Genomic DNA, 17987 nt, shown 5'->3' with positions numbered 1-17987 from the left:
GTAAATTGCTAGAGTTACAACTGTAACTCTACATCATTTTGATGTAGTGGTTAAGAGTGCAGACTCTTTTCTAGGAGAACCAGGTTTGATTCCCCACTCCTCAACATGCAGCTGCTGGGTGACCTTGGCAAACCACAGTTCTCATGGAGCTATTCTCTCAAGGCCACTTCTTGAAGACCTCCCACAGCCCCAACTACCTCACAGAGTGTCTGTTGTGTGGAGAAGAAGGTGAGGAAATTATAAACCACTCTCACAGTGAGGGCGGGTTATAAATTATCCCTTCTTCTTTCATAGGTTTTATCTGTGGTCAGTCCATCTGTCCATCTTCAGCACACATAAGTCACCAAATTATGCATCTTGAAGTCTCAAAACTGGTGGTCACATTGAGGATAGCGTTGGAAATTCTAGTCTCTGACATGAAGAAAATAAGAACATTCTGGTCCATGAAGTGCCTAGAAATCTACACTCTGGTTCTTTTTCCTTTGGAAGCTATGACTAGCTAGGCACACATAGATCATTCAGAAAAGACTAGGACCTGAAATTTGGCCAACAGATTCAGAATGGCTAAAGGAGATGCAATAGCAACCACAAAGGTCATTGAAACATCTTGGCTCATGTAATCTCCCTAAACACTACTCTCGGCTCCTTTCTGCTTCGGTAACCATGGTGTAAAGCGAGAAACCTCAAATCTGATCATCAGTTTTAGAATAATGACTAGAGCTTCACTTGGGGTAGATTGGTGCCCAAAAGAAATGGAAAAGTAACATCCCAGCCTATGTAATAGTCAGATTCCCACAATACTCCACTCCATTGAAAGGGTTTGTGTGGGAGATACGAAAAAAAAGCTAGACTTTTAAAAATGGCTACAAATTTCAGGATGATGATCAGAAATGCAGGGAATTGGAACATCCTGAGCCTGCTTCGGCGGGGGAGGGCGGGATATAAATAAAATTTTACTTTACTTACTTTACTTTACTTACATCCTGAGACAAATTATCTGCAGCTCCTACCCCCCCCCTCCCCGAATGAAAGCTGAGGTTGTCTGTGGCATGCATCACCCATCAGAAAAAAAAGCTTGGGATTACACAAGTAGCAATCAGCTTCAGGATGCTGGTGGGACTTGCAATGCAAACAACGAGGAGTGGGCCATCCTGAAACAAAAAATATCTCTGCAGAATCTCTCTGCTATTTCCAAAGAGGGCAGGAAAATGCAGACAGCACAAACAAAGGGCAGGGAATTATGGCCTTTGCAAAGAAACAATGGGACTTGAACAACCTCATTGTTCTATGAGGACTTTTGTAGCATAGTGTTTTGAATGTTAGGCTAGGATTAAGAAGATCTAAGTCTCACCCCACCACCACCACCAGCATTGTCACAAAAGCATCCTGGCTGACATTGGATCAAACACAACCTCTCAACCATACCAATGGTAGAGGGTTATTTGGATAGCTCCTCCCATTCCTTGATGTCTCAAGCTGCTTTCCAGTTTAAGGCTGGTATACATGAGCAGGTTAAGAGAGAGAGAGAGACCGGGGGGGGGGGGGGATGGACTTATAAAATTGTTTCTTGAATCCAAAAAGGAACCCAGAAAATTGCTGCTCGACCCAAAAGAGACCTGGCTCTTCATCCCAATTGCAGCAAAGGGCACATTGCACACAACTGTGTGTTTCATATTGAAATGAAAAGAATTGAGGGGGGAGCCTGCAACACAGATGTGAGTGTATTCAGGTAGTGGGCAACCTGGCACACTTTTCACTGACCTGTGATGGTCTTTTTATGTGGACAAGTCCCATAGCTGGACAGAGAATCACACTTTCCCAGGGACCTGATTGGTCCAAGATGTGACGTTTGAATCTCACAGGCTGGTTTAAAGTTAACTGCTGTCAAACTTGGGTGGGGAAAAAACAGTGAAAATACCTTGATTAAGCTATTGAGAGCCAAATCTACATGTGCACAAAGAAGCCCAGATGAGGCAACATGATTGATGTACTTTACATAAGTTGAAGGGAGTCAAATCTGCACTGATACAAAAGTTTGTGCAGGGCATGATTGCTTCTGAAAAACAATGGGCAGACATCTAGTTATCTATTACACTGCTTAATACAGATAAATACCTCACAGGTGGTGTTCATATTAGATAGTAGTAGGTCTTGTATGTGTTTGTGGTTTTGTGTATGTGTGTAACACTCTGGTACTGAGTGTCAGCACTTTCTTCCAACACTCTTCTGAATCCTGCAGGGGGTGTTTGGAATTTGGTGCAACCTTGTATACCCAGCGTGCGCAGGTGGGGGGGAGTGTAGATGACTGGTGAAGGCAATAGTAAATGACCTAGTTAAAAGTCTGCCAATGAAACATCGTGATGTGACGTCACCCCATGGGTCGGTAGTGACATGGTGCTTGCACAGGGAACTACCTTTATTTTTATATCTATCTATCTATCTATCTATCTATCTATCTATCTATCTATCTATCTATCTATCTATCTATCTATCTATCTATCTATCTATCTATCTATCTCTATCTCTATACATACACATATCCATATATATATATATGAGCACAGGCATCTTTTTCTTTAAAACAACCAAAAAGTTTTGGATATTAAAAGATTTCAATAGAAAATACATTTTTTTAAAAAAGTTTTGTTTCCTTTCCAAATGAGTATGAAATTTCCAGAATACCTCACAGAAGGGATCCTCACTGATTCCAATTGGGCAGAATCAATTAATCCCATTATATAAACAACAAGCGAGAACCCAGAAGGATTTGTAGGGAGCCTCTAATTTCTCCCATCACCCATATTCCTCTTTCCCTTTTGTAAAAAAAACCCCAGTAGCCTCTCCTGTTTTCCTGTTTCGTTCTCTCCTGCCCACCCAATCACCAGATTACCTTTTCTGCATCCCTGCCTTCAGCTTTCCCTTCCCTCCCTCCAGCAGACTCTACTTAGGAGAACTAAGGCTCAGTCGTGTGGAGTCAGCTGCTGGGTCACGTCCACTTGCCTAGTAGGGAAAGGAACCTTCAAGATTTCACCTGCTGTGTGGCGAGATCTGAGTTTGTGCTTACAATTGATTGCAGCTGTTGAAAACAGTATGTTCATCTTCCAAACATGTTCACCATGAGATTCACCACACCTTTCTATGAAACCTATACTTAAAAGTTCAGATAAGGCCACACAATGTTTACAATGGATTATGAAAATGATGAAGGATTTCATATTTGACGCACCGGAACAATGAAACATGGCTGGAACTGACCCAGTGTCATTTTTAAAACTGTATTTTAGCTCAGTTTTCATTGTTTTAATGTTGTTGTTGTAATTTTAAGATGAGATATTGTTATGTACATCTTAATTCGTTAGGCACCTTTTTGGCCCTTCAAAGGGCAGAAAGGCAGGGTATACCTTCTGTAAAATAAATGATAAATTAAAAATTGGTGGTGGCCATTATGCAGCTGCCAACAATTGCTCACCTCCTATTCACTTGGATGAAACCATGTGGGTGGGGAGAGCCTATACAAGCTCAGCATGGGAGAGCTGACCAATTGGGGGTGGGGTGACTGGCTGGCTAGGACTGGTAGCTGCTGCCATCCCTGACCATTCTGGTCCAGCATGAGTTCTGGGGTGGACAGGAGCTGTGCAACTTGCCCTCAAAGGGTCCCACGTGGTAGTGGAGCAAGTCAGACAAGGTTCTGAGGTCTCTGTGGAAGGGTTTGGGGAGAGCTCCCTTGGATCTTTCAGCTGTGAGACCTTGGTGGGTTTCCCATCCTTTTAGTTCCTACATCATGTCCCTGCAGTGGCTGTGGTGGTGTCATTGCAAGCCGTCTTCAGTTTCCTGGGGAGCCTTGCTCGCTAGCAGAGGCACCAGGGCTGCCTGGGTTCTTGGGGTATGGGCAACCAGACAGTTTTACCAACATAGGAATAAATAATGAATAAAAATAAATTTATTCAAGCACAGTATACTTTTATCTCTCTCAAGAAGAGTACAAGTTCCATCAATAAGTGATTTTAACGCTCTCTGGTATATTGTTGGGGTTGATTGGTGATATGCATGTTTTAAGCGGCAGTAAGACTACCAATTAGAGAATGCCTACAAATCCACATTGGGCTGTAGGCACTGGAAAGTGTGTGTGTGTGTGTGGGGGGGAGGCACAGAAGTTCTCTACAGAGGTATGGTGATAAAGTGGCTCCCTTTGTAGCTGACAGCATGTACAGTTAAAATTCCATCACCATAGCTGTCATGCCCCTTTCCTTTCCACTCTTGTTTTCCCCCCTCATACAAGTTAACAGCAACGTTCTCGGCAGTGGTTACAATACAGATGTTATCCCAGCTTAATAAGGATGAGAGTGAAAGGTGGGAGGGAAGGTAGCATGATTCAACTGGATTTTATCAGATCTTGAAAGCTAAGCAGGAAACGTACTTTGATGGAAGACCAGCAAAGAGTTCTGCAGAGGAAGACAATGGCAAACCAAGTATGCTTCTCACTTGCCTTGAAGGCCCCTTGCTTGGGTCACCATAAGTTTGGTTGTGACTTGATGGCACTTAAGTACATAAAAGTGGGTGAAGGAATGCAGGTTTTGCTGCCTCCTGAGGGAAGGCCCTTGATCACTTTCTAACTCCAAACCACTTCTGTAATGTACTGAGTGATGAGACGTGTTGAAGGCAACATACTTTATTGGCGAGTACATCACAAGAGGACGAAATGTGGGCCAGATCCCGATTATATACATGCCCCGGAACAACCCTCCGTCTGGCCAGGTCCAATCCTGGCCAGTTAAGCTTCCCGTCACAGATCTTGAATGGCGGAACGTGTTAGCGAGCTACATCCGGGAACCAGTGGGTCTCCACTGGTCGCCTCTGTAGCGTTCGCTATGTTGTACATGCAGACTTGGATGCAAGACATAGCAACTTCCATTGCAGCAGTCCTAAAATATGTTGTTGTTGTTGTTGTCTGCTGACTCCAAATGTACTCAAAACTCCTTTTTTGTTTTGTTTGTTTGCTTGCTTGTTTTTACAAGTGATCTACAAATGACTTCGAATAGTTCAGTTGTTGTTTTCTTTCATAGTTCAGTAAGGTGATGCACACTGGGGCAAAAAAAAAATCCAACATCAAGTATAGGCCAATGGAGTCTGAAGTTGCTGAGACAGAGAGCAGAAAAGATTTTTGGGTTTTAGTGGATAGCTCAATGCAACCGTCAAACCAGTGTGCTGTAGCAGTGAAAAGGGCAAACTCTATATTTGGGATTATTAGGAAAGAAAATAAAATGGCAGATACTGTAGTGGCTCTGTATAAAGCTAGATAATTTGGAATACTTGTATACATTTGCCCCCCAAGGACGAAATAACGAGACAGACACCAAGTGATTGGAATAAAATTGGGCCACTTTATCAATTAACCTCACAAGCAGCAAGGGTACCCCACCAGCGGCCTGTTCAGGGCTAGGGGTCACCGCAACCGCTCCCCTGCCATAACGGGCGAGAGACCCAGCCCCCCACCAGAGCTGAGTGCCTCAGCTCCCTCTGGGCAGGCCCAGCAGGGAGGCCCATACCAGAGGGCCCAAACCCAGACGCACGTCTCGCCAGAAAGCACCTTCTAGCCGAGTCTCCCGGCACTCTGCAATCTCCACCCAGGTCTTCAAACCCCAGGGTTGATCATGCCAGACCCCAAAATCCCCAAAAGGGGGATGCCTCACAGTCCTCCCCTGGCCGCATAGTGCCCTAAACCCCAAAAACCTGCCACTAAAGTGACCGCCTATTTAACAGCACCTCCCAATAGCCAAATCCACAATCCACTGCAATGCTATGTAGGGTAGGCGAAAAACACAACCTGGGAAGCGCCAATCGGCCAGGGTGCAAAAAAATTCCTACCCGGCTCCTCAAAGAGGCAACCAGCAAAAGCCTACATAACATACAGGGTGGGTGGGAGGGGCTGAAGCCTTGCCCAATGCAGACTGAGAGGAGCGCAGGTCTGGCTGTCAAACCTCCAAATCATCCCTCATGCTGCATGTGACCCTAGTTCTATGCTGAGGCAAGCGTAAGCCTGCCATAGCATCGCACAACCTTCTAAGAAAAGCCTTACCAGGAGCAACCACCTTGCAAGCAAAGTTAAGGTGCCCAACTAGCTGCTGCAGTTCCAACAACGTAACTTTCTTCTTAAGAAGAAAGGTAGATATCCTAGCCGTTAGCTCCACTATTTTCTGAAGGGGCACCCTCGACAACTGCGCAACCGTGTCGATCTCAATCCCCAAAAAGGTCAACCTCTGGGTTGGTCCCTCAGTCTTCTCAGGTGCTAGTGGAACCCCCAGCTTCTCAGCCAGCTCAACAAAGCCATACAGCAGCTGAGCACAACGCCCCGATCCTAAAGGACCCACAAAGAGGTAGTCATCCAGATAATGAACGACGCCCAAGCCAATCAGCCAGACCTCGCCCTCCAGCCTGCGCGCCTAAATGGGCGCCCTCTGTCTCTCCCCGTCTGGGAAGGCAAACTGGTGCCTCTGCAGCCCAGCCGCTGCGCAGCAGGCTGCAGGCACATGATTTTGGTCACTGTATCTCAAAAAGGACATTGCAGGGCTGGAAAAAGTACACAGGATGGCAACCAAGATGATTAGGGGGTTGGAGCACCTTCCCTATCAGGAAAGGTTGAAGAGGCTGGGAATTTTCAGATTAGAAAAGAGACAACTAAGGAGGTGGACGTGATGGAAGTTTATAAAATTATAGTAGAGAGAGTTGACAGAGAATATTTTTTTCTCCGCCCAAAATATTAGAACTTGAGGGTCTGTCTGTCTATCTATCTATCTATCTATCTATCTATCTATCTATCTATCTATCTATCTATCTATCTATCTATCTATCTATCTATCTATCTATCCATCCATCTATCTATCTATCATCTATCTATCGATCTATTATCTGTCCGTCATCGTCAACATCGTCATCATCATCTTCATCATCATCTATCTAATCTCTACCATCTATCTGTCATCTATCATCTATCATCTATCGTCTATCTATCAGCTGTCATCATCCTCTGATCTCTTTTTTCTCTGTTTTCTTTCTTTCTTTCTTTCTTTCTTTCTTTCTTTCTTTCTTTCTTTCTTTCTTTCTTTCTTTCTTTCTTTCTTTCTTTCTTTCTTTCTTTCTTTCTTTCTTTCTTTCTTTCTTTCTTTCTTTCTTCTATCACCTATATCATCTGCCTATCATTTTTCATCATCTGTCTGTCTATCATACTTCCATGCCAACCTTCCCCGAGGCATCCAGATTGACACACATGGTTCTCCATGATTAACTTACAACACAATTCCTAAGTCATAGGGAGGCTTCCACTGTCCTTGTTTTCTGCAAACTATGCAAAACGGAATAATTCAAAGGGCTTTCTTGCACAGGCAAATGGGAATGTAGTGAATGAATTGGTTCAGAAAGTTGCATTGTAAAGGGATAGGGACTTTTGCCTATGCAGCTCTATTCCTATCATTGCATTTATGCTCAAGACAGGTAGTTTCTACACCATTTAAGGGTCAAGGGTAAATACGTATACTTTGTCTCAGGTTTGTTTCAGCTCTGTTTTAGCTTGTTGTTTGTTTGCAGATTTCTGTTGTCCAAACCTTACAGCACTCTTCATCAAGTGTCTCATCCTGTACTTGATTTACACTATGTAATCTACCTTGAGCTTCAGCAAAAAAAGGCAGACTATAAATAACCTAAATTTCACAAACCCAGTCTTTCCATCAATACAATCTAAGGGTACATTCACCCAAGTAATCCTTCTCTGAGGATTGTCTTCCCATAATTAATTACAAGTGCTTGACCTGTGGAATGCAGAAAAGGCAGCAACAGACTGCAATATATTGCAATAGAGCAACAGTGCAATACATGATTTTTTGCTAAGGGTTATTTCTACTAAATTAATAGAGAGATACAGGATTGGATCCAACCAGATTCTCACTCAGCCTGGCCCAGTAACCCTCACTGTTACAGCCCGTGTCCAACAATGTTTTTGTCCATGCATACCCCATAACCTTGAGCATAGATTGGGGTAGTCAAAAGGAACCCCTTCCTTTCTTTTCCACCTGCAGAAAAGATGGCTAGATCCAATCCAATACTCAGCCAAGAAAATTGCACATCCTTTAAAAATGCCTCAGAGAACAGACACCATCATTCCATCTGCCCTGCAATTAGCAAAAGAACTGTAATTAAAACTTCTGCTTCCAAAATGCCATGCGGAGCTCTGCTGGCCACTAGCAAACAATGTGGTGGATGGTTATAAATATAGCAGTCATTTCCAATATGTCAATTTCTATAGGAATCAAACTGTTAGTCAGGGCATTGTCCATTCATGAAAGGTCATTATCATAACAAAGACTATCACAACGGTGCTGCATACGAGGGAATCTGCAAGGAACCTGCGGACTGAGACAATGCTGACACTTAGCATGGCAGCCATTACGGTCTTGTTGCAATTTGTGCCACTATGCAGGGCTCAGGTAAATAAATGTAGGGTCCAGGATCCTCCAGCTACTGTTCACAAGTATTATAAGCCAGGAGATCTCATCTTGGGAGGCATTGCTTCTCAGACTTTCTTCATTTCCAGTCCAAAGGCTTTCAATGAACAACCTTCTCAGGAACTGCTTAAGGATTTCATGTAAGAAATTGAGTGTTAGGGGTTTCTTGTGGTTTTCCTCATTCCATGTTACTTTGAATAGCACAGCAACCACAGCAACGCATTTAGGAGCTTCCATAGCTTCGATATCAACCTGGGATCTTTTCTATCACTGTCATGACATAGGCCTGATAATGCAACTATTCTCCCAGATTCTGCCATCAGCATTCTAGGCATCTGCCCACTGGCTGCTGGTGTCCTACCTCTCTGGTGCATTAGGGACTTGGGGATCTCAAAGACAGAGGTCAGTCAAGAGTGATCCTGTCAACAGCAGCTTCCAGAACAGTATTCTGGGATTCTATCGGCCACTCAGCCTAATCACCTTTGGTATCTTGAAGTCCGCTGAGGAACTGAGAATCCAATTTGGATCCATCTGACTCAGAGGGCACACCAGCCTAGCCTTTATGTAGAAGGATCAGCACTCTTATCCAGGCTTTCAGCAGGAAACATTCTGACCATAAAACATAAGAAAGGAAAGTTCCCCTGTGCAAGCACCAGTCGTTTCCAACTCTGGGGTGATGTTGCTTTCACAATGTTTTCACTGCAGACTTTTTACGGGGTGGTTTGCCATTGCCTTCCAAAGTCATCTACAATTTCGCCCCAGCAAGCTCGGTACTCATTTTACTGACCTCAGAAGGATGGAAGTCTGAGTCAACCTCGAGACAGCTACCTGAAAACCCAGCATCTCCTGGGGATCGAATTCAGGTCGTGAGAAGAGCTTAGGACTGCAGTACTGCAGCTTTAACACTCTTTGCCACGGGGCTCTTCTACCATAAAACGTAACATGCGTATGATGTGTCATTAATGGTATTAATGTGGCAGACTGGAAGATCATGTATTTTTCATCTCAAATGTATGTTTCATTCTAGCGTTGTGACTAAGAATTACCAGCACATCCTGGCCTTGTAGTCAAGGAGTCATTGAAACGGTCCCTCTTGTTCTTTTGCACTGACTTTTTATAGCAGTCCATGTGAAAGATATCGAGATGCACTGCTTTCTGACCATCAAGACCTTTCTGACAATGCCAAGGTTCATTTTTTACTCCACAGGAAACACAACTTTGTCACTACTCACGTTGCTTGTTTTTTACAGGTTGCGATCCAAATCAGAGAGGCTTTTACTCATGCATAGCCTACTGCTATTTTATGTCATTTAACTTTTGCTGGTTTTTTAAGGTTTTATTATATTCTATAGTGTCACTGTTGGTTTTAAAGTATACTGTATTCTTGTATTAATGCCAATAAAGGTCTATGGTAAGGTATGGTATATGTATGTATGTATGTATATATGTATAATTTTAGAATTGTAAGCAAGGACTTGCAGACCATTCAGTCCAACTCACTGCACAATGCATGATAGCCTAAAACATCCCTGACAAATGGTTATCCAGTCTCCTTCTGTTGTTGTAGGATACTTAGCAGAGTGCATTAGAGCACAGAGGAAATAAAGCAGCCACAGCAAATTTTTGTTTAGCTTCCAATTAGAAGTGTACTAAAAGAATTAAGAAAGGATTAGATGGGGAAAAAATCAATAACAGTCTGCCTCACAGCTGCTAAACTCATTTGTTATGAGGGGCAGATCCAACATAAATGAGACCTTGTCAGGGCGGGACATGTGTGTCATAAAATGTAATGACCGGAAACGGAGATATAAACTTTATAGAGCACAAACACAACAAAAGATTTTTTTAAAAAAACATTAAAATAAAATGTGCTTAAAGCATTAGCACACTTACAATATTAACAATCTTTGATAACTAACACTTCTTGCTCTGAATTATTGCATCAAAATCTGAAGTCTGTGCTGTAGCAATCCCGAGTATGCTGATCAGGTGTGTATCTGAAAGTTGCAAACCACATACATACATACTTTATTATTACAGTCAATGACCAGTACAGTCCAAACAAATAGGACAAGTCATATTAGGAAATCCTTTAAAATTTAACAACCTAGTCGCAAACCTACTTTTGATTTATTGACATCATTAAAGAAATCTCATGGCCAATGCTCTGTACCCAAGCACCCAGGGAAAAAGATAAAATAACTGTGCATTGCAAGCTTTTGTACATAAGTTACTATGTGTGGTCGTCAAGATAATGCAAACACACCATGACGCAGACTGAGGGTAATGTGTTTGTCTATAAAACTATATTCTTCCCCAGAAAAACAACTGCAACTCCTATGAGGCAGTGCAAGAATAGAGAGACAGTAATGTATATTGGTCAGTATCAGCCTACTATCTGGGAAATCTAGGTTCAGAATCCCCAAGCTTGGTGTAGTGGTTAAGAGCAAGTTTGGTGTAGTGGTTAAGTGTGCGGACTCTTATCTGGGAGAACCAGGTTTGATTCCCCACTCCTCCACTTGCACCTGCTAGCATGGCCTTGGGTCAGCCATAGCTCTGGCAGAGGTTGTCCTTGAAAGGGCAGCTGTTGTGAGAGCCCTCTCCAGCCCCACCCACCTCACAGGGTGTTAGTTGTGGGGGAGGAAGGTAAAGGAGATTGAGAGCCACTCTGAGACTCTTCAGAGTGGAGGGCGGGATATAAATCCAATATCTTCTTCTTCTTCCCAGTCTGCAAGGATATGTGTTGGACATACATTGGTAGCCTAATTCTTGTTGTTATTCCTCATCAAAATAGTTTGCCATTTTGTTGTTGTTCAGTCGCACAGTCAAGTCCAACTCTTTGGGACTCCATGGACAAAGTCACATCAGGCCCTCCTGTCTTCAACCATCCTCCAAAGTCTGCTCAAATTGTTTGTTGCATCAGTATCGCTGTCCAGCCATCTCATCTTTTGCCATTACTCCTTGTCTAAATAGTTCACATTGCTTTCCTACTGAGAAAGATTGGGTCATGAAGACATGAATACAGTGAAAAGGGGGAAGAAACACAGTTGCACCCAGGACAGCCCTGGCAAAATGGGGTTAATAAATAAACACACAAACACACACACACATGCAGAGTAGCAAGGCAAAAAGCTTTTACTTTGAATAAAACTAAGTGGGCAACCATTTTGGTCTGAAGCAGTAGAACAAAGCAGGAGTCAAGTGGCACCTTTAAGACAAACCAATTTTTATTCAGAACTTAAGCTTTCGTGTGCTCTCTTAAGCACACTTCATCAGACGAGGGGATTAGGTATTGTGAGCTGAAATACAAGCAGTTTGTTGATTAAGGCAATAAAACTGCTGGTCTTAAAGGTGTTTTTTTGTATTTCTCCCCTGCTATTGAGGCAATCAAGAAAAGCAGCCTCTCCTCACTTTTTCCCACTTCCCCCTCCTTCTTCCCCAGAAGAGGAGGACCTGCAGCCAATGGAGAAGCTTAGCTCTATAGTTCTGTTGTGCAAATGAGAGATCCTGGGACAGCTCTAGCTTTGGTTCAGAGATTTCATCCACACCAAAGTCTTTCATCAGACAGAAGATCTACTTAGGTTTATTTCATGCATTTGAAGAAGATATGTATTCAGCCTCAGATTCAGTGGGAGCTCACAGGAGCACAGCTCATGAACCTTTCTGAGAGTTCCACCCCCTCCTCCTTCTGAGAGTTCCACCTCCTTGTCCATTGAATAGTATGTGTAGCTGCATAACAATCCCTGGATGAGCTCCACCACCTATTTTTCTACAAAATCCGGCCCCTTCCCACCCGCGCCGACGTTTCGGCGGCATAGGGCGGGGGCCGCGTTTGCCTCCCCGGATGGAGCTGAGGCAAACGTGCCCAGTCTTCGTTTGTGGCTTTCGGTGCTGGGAGGAGCACGTTGCGTCGCTCCTGTCCCAGGCCTGTGTGGCGCGGCTTTCAAGCGGCGGCTCCTTTGGCTGATCGGCTGCGGAGGTCGTCGGGGAGCAGCTGGTGATGTGGCTTCGCTTCGCGGGCGGGGGGACATTGCTTTCAGCATCGGCGACTTGGCGGGAGCTGCTGCTGAGGTTGTCCCGGTGTCACGCCTTTTGCTCCTGGCCGGTGGGCACGGCCGGCGGCGCTCCAAGCGGCTCTGGGCCATTGTAGGGGTTTGCTTTGGGGCTACTTGGCAGCGGAGGGGGTGACTGGTCTTAGGGTGGCTTTTTGCTACCCCCTAGCCTAGGCATGTGTGTCCCACCCCCTCCTCACCCCTCCTATCTTGTAGTGGTTTTCTCCCAGCTGGTTGGTCTGGGGGTTTAGCTGTGGTCAGAGTGCAGCTGCTTTGGCCATCAGGCAGTTCTTTAAGGAGGGTGTGTTTTTTAGGGGGACCTCGCCATGGCACCCAAGAAGGGACAGGGCAAGTCTAAGGGTAAGCAACCTCTTAAGGCTACACCCAAAAGGCCCAGCCCTCCTGAACGCCCGGGGGAGGAAGAGGAAGCCTTCACTAGGCAGGCTATTGTTGATAGGCTGGCGGCTCTGGAACGCCAGCAGGGGTTGGTCCCCAGGGCGTCTGGCCTTGTACGGGGACAGAAGGCTATGCGCACTTCCATCAGGGCCTTCGAGCAGGAGGTCCTGGCGCGCCTTTCTACTTTGCAGGATCTGGCTGCACTGCCGGGTCCTTCTGGTGAGCCTAGCCAGGAACCTCCAGGCACCACCCCTGACTCGGAGGATGAGGGTAACCCCGCGGAGGAGATGGTTCGTTCGGGTCATGGAGGCGGAGAGGCGCCTATCGTGGTTGTGGTTGGCATTGACGATTCTGAAGGTAAGCAGTTGAGGTGTGGCACTACTGGCTGGCCTTGGGGTGGTCCGGGCCCTCTTTATCCATCTGGATTGGCTGTTTCTCAGGCTGTGTTGGGCCAGGGGGGGTTCGGGGGACCTTTTGGCTGGACAGAGGTGGCTACTGGATTGGGTCCTGTGGGCCAGGGGTGGATCCTGCCCTGGGGCTCTCCTCAGGTGTCGGCAACTGCCGCTACCCTTTCCTCATCCCAGGGGGTGTCGACTCTTCAGTCTGCTGGTGGGTCTTTGCCATGGGGCCATCATTTGGGTGGCCAATGGGCCTCGGGATGGCCTGTTGCTCAGTGGGGTGGTTTGGGCATGTCTCCAGCACCCTTTGGGTCAGTTCCTTTTCAATGTCGTCCTTTTGGCGACACTGCCATGCCTTTGGGTGACCACTTAATGGTGGCCACGAGGGAAAAGATTCTGCGTGGGGAATACATTGATGTCTTTAGTCTTCTTTATAGGGAACTTGAAAAGAAGGATAAGGACAAATTAGAGGAAAAGGATAAGGAAAAACTTAAGCACAGAAAGGTTGAACGGAATTGGGCTAACTGGTTACCAGGATTTTTTATTTACGCTGGTGTAATAGTGCGGGCACATCCTTTACGGGCGGCTCCGCTATTCCAGTATTGCGATATCATCTACAAGGCATATACGGACTTCTCTGGCACAGCGTGGCTGCAGTACGACGAGGAATTCCGAATGAGGGCCGCATTGACTCCTTCTATTCCCTGGGGTCAGATTAACCAGCAGTTGTGGTTACAGTTTATGTCCCCAGCTAAGCCCAATTCAGGAGACAGGTCCGATAGTGGTCACCTCATGAGTAAACAGGTGAGCACGTCTGGTCCCTGCGCATCAGCGGGGCAGTAGGTTCAACCCCCGCTTCACCCCCAGGGCGTGTGCAACAGGAAAACATGCAAATACAAGCATGAGTGTCCATTGTGCAGAGGTTCGCATGCATTGTCGGCATGCAACAAGTCTAAGCCCCGAACTGGGGGTAAGCACTCGGGGGGGGGGCGGGAATACCCAAGCTGCTAACAAAGGGTACCAGCCCCATCAGGGTGAGGGTTCTTAGGAACCTTCTGGTCACTTACCTTAGGATTTGGGATAGGGATTATTTGTTGGAGGGTTTTCTTTTTGGTTTTCGTATCCCATTTCAGGGACCCAGAGGTCCCTGTATGGCGAAGAATTTGCAGTCTATTCGGGGGATGGAGCATGTGGTCAGGGATAAGATCAGCAAGGAGTGTAAAGAGGGCCAGGTCTTAGGCCCTTTTGATTCACCCCCAGTCCCCAATTTGCGCGTATCTCCTTTGGGGGTAGTACCCAAAAAGGCACCAGGGGAGTTTCGGTTGATTCACCGCCTGTCCTACCCAAAAGGGGGGTCGGTGAACGATGCCATTCCCGACGTCTTGTGTACAGTCCGGTATACCTCCTTTGACCAGGCGGTCAAAGTGGTCCGGAGTTATGGAATTGGCGCGGAAATGGCAAAATGCCACATTAAGTCTGCATTTCACCTGTTGCCGGTGCATCCCGAAGACTTTGAGCTCCTGGGTTTTATGTTTGACAGGAAGTTCTATATGAATAGGGCCCTGCCGATGGGGTGCTCCATTTCTTGTTCAGCTTTTGAACATTTTAGCACTTTTCTGGAATGGGCCCTGCGCAAACAGGTGGGGTCCGCTAAAACGGTTCATTACCTGGATGATTTTTTGTTCATTGGCCTCAGGGGGTCGGGACACGGTGCCCGGCTGCTTCATACCTTTTTGCGGTTGGCTGGGGACCTGGGTGTCCCACTTGCCCATGAAAAGACCAAGGGCCCGGCTTTTATTTTGACATTCTTGGGCATAGAATTAGACACCGAGCAGCAGACTTCGCGGCTGCCGGTGGAAAAAATGATTACTTTGCGGCAAAAGCTGGCATCTGTGAAAGGAAAGCGTAAGATTTCACTTCTCAAATTGCAGCAGATTGTGGGCCACCTTAACTTTGCCTGCAAAGTGGTGGCCCCTGGGACGGCATTTTTGCAGCGTCTGTGTGATGCTATGGGGTCATTATGGATGCCCCATCATCGGGTAAGGATAAGTCAAGGAATGCGACAAGATTTTGAGGTCTGGGAGTGGTTTTTGTCGGATTTCAACGGGGTGTCATTTTGGCGTGACGATATGAGGATTGAGGCTGATCTTCAAATTACATCGGACGCCGTGGGCTCCATTGGTTTTGGGGTCTATTTTCGTGGGCACTGGTGTGCTGAGGTTTGGCCCTCTGAATGGCTGGCCAGCGACCTGTGTCGCAATTTGACCTTTTTAGAGTTCTTCCCAATTGTTGTGGCAGTTTATTTATGGGGTGAGAGGTTAGTCAATTGTGTCATACATTTTTGGTGCGACAATATGGCTGTAGTTCAGGTGATCAATACCTTGACATCCAAGTCTGTTCCAGTTATGCGCTTGGTTAGGGCATTTACGTTATGGTGTTTACGTTTGAATGTTGTATTCCTAGCTAAGCATGTGCCTGGTGTGTGCAACGGAGTTGCGGATGCTCTGTCTCACCGACAGATGGAGCGAATTCGACAGCTTGCACCGGAAGCCGACCTCCTGCCGGCTTGGATGCCCCCAGAGATGTGGCGGCTTGGAGAGTTGAGGCTGAACGGGCAATGATGTTAGCTCTGGCACCTTCTACCAGGAAGGCATATAATTGATCGGTCGAGCAGTTCCATGCGTTTAGGGAACAGGTAGGGTTGGCCGATCTGTGGCCGGTTCCGGCGTCCCACCTTATGCAGTTCTGTGTGCAATTGAAAGGTAAGGGGCTTGTAGTTAAGTCTATTAGGGCTAAGTTGGCAGCCCTAGCATTCACCAGTAAAATACGGGTTTTTTCTGATGCTTCGGACGATTTTAGACTCCGTAAGATGCTGGAAGGTTGGGCTTGGAAGCAGGGTCCGCAGCCCGATACCCGCCAACCCTTTTCTCCCTCCGTTTTAAAGGGATTACAGGCTGTGTGGACTACAGTTTGTTTTTAAAAGTCTGAAACTTTATTGTTTCAGGCGGCCGCTATGACGGCTTTTTTCGGAGCACTCAGGGTCAAAAAAGCAATCTTTTGCGCTGCATGTAGCAACCTCCAGCGCAAGCTTCGAGACATTCAGAATGAGTGGTGGATCAAGCTTGCAGAGAGAACCCAGCTGTGTGCAGACACTGGTGATTTAAGAGGGTTCTACGAAGCCCTGAAGGCAGTATATGGTCCATCATATCAGGCTCAGAGTCCCTTGCATAGTGCAGACGGCCAAGTGCTCCTCACAGACAAGGCATCCACACTGAACCGGTGGTCGGAGTATTTTCAGGTTCTCTTCAGTGCCAACCGCGTAGTACAAGATTCAGCAATCCACCTCACCCCACTGCAACCAGTGAAAACAGAGTTTGATGAGATCCCCACCCTAGAAGAGACTGTTAAAGCCATCAAGCAACTGAAAAGTGGCAAGGCAGCGGGAGTTGATGGAATCCCACCAGAGATCTGGAAGCATGGGGGCACAGTACTACATAGCACACTTCACAAAGTACTTGTCACCTGCTGGGAACAAGGCAAACTACCACAGGACTTTCGCGATGCAATCATCATCACTCTACACAAGAACAAAGGGGAAAAGTCAGACTGCTCCAACTACCAGGGGATAACCATGCTCTCCATCGCAGGCAAAATCCTTGCCAGAATACTCCTGAACAGACTGGTGCCCACCATTGCAGAAGAACTCCTCCCCGAGAGCTAGTGCGGCTTCAGAGCTAACAGGAGCACCACCGACATGGTATTTGTTCTCAGGCAGCTCCAAGAGAAATGCAGGGAACAGAACAAGGGTCTATATGTGACTTTTGTCGACCTTACCAAAGCTTTCGATACCGTTAGCAGGAAAAACCTGTGGCAAATCTTGGAACGTTTAGGATGTCCCCCAAGGTTCCTCAGCATGATCATCCAGCTACATGAAGACCAGCGAGGCCAAGTCAGACACTGCAACGACCTCTCGGAGCCCTTCCCAATAGGCACAGGTGTAAAGCAAGGCTGCGTTCTTGCGCCAACTCTCTTTACGATCTTCTTTAGCATGATGCTTCAAAGAGCTGCAGTAGATCTAGATGATGACGATGGTGTCTACATGCGCTATCGCACCGATGGCAGCCTGTTCAACCTGAGGTGACTAAAGACTCACTCCAAGACAATGGAAAAACTTATCCGAGAGCTACTATTTGCTGATGATGATGCACTCGTCTCCCACTCGGTATCAGCTCTGCAGCATATGACGTCCTGCTTTGCAGAGGCTGCCAAGCTATTCGGCCTAGAAGTTAGTCTGAAGAAGACAGAAGTTCTCCACCAGCCTGCACCCTAGGAAGATTATCACCCTCCCTGCATCACTGTGGGTGAATCAGTTCTGAAGACAGTGCAGCAGTTCAGCTACCTGGGGTGCATCATCTCCTCAGATGCCAAGATCGACAAGGAGATTGACAACAGGCTGGCAATTGGCCGACTGCACAAAAGAGTGTGGAGCAACATGCATCTGAAAAAAGGCACAAAGATCAATGTTTACAAAGCGGTTGTGATGACAACCCTCATCTACGGCTCCGAATCGTGGGTTTTATACCGTCATCACCTGCGACTCCTTGAGCACTTTCATCAGCGCTGCCTTCGCACCATCCTTAACATCC

Source organism: Heteronotia binoei, chromosome 15 (genome assembly GCF_032191835.1).
Source record: "Heteronotia binoei isolate CCM8104 ecotype False Entrance Well chromosome 15, APGP_CSIRO_Hbin_v1, whole genome shotgun sequence".
In the NCBI taxonomy this organism is placed as follows: Eukaryota; Metazoa; Chordata; class Lepidosauria; order Squamata; family Gekkonidae; genus Heteronotia; species Heteronotia binoei.
The sequence above is the reverse complement of the archived record's forward strand: the minus strand, read 5'-3'. Positions refer to the sequence as shown.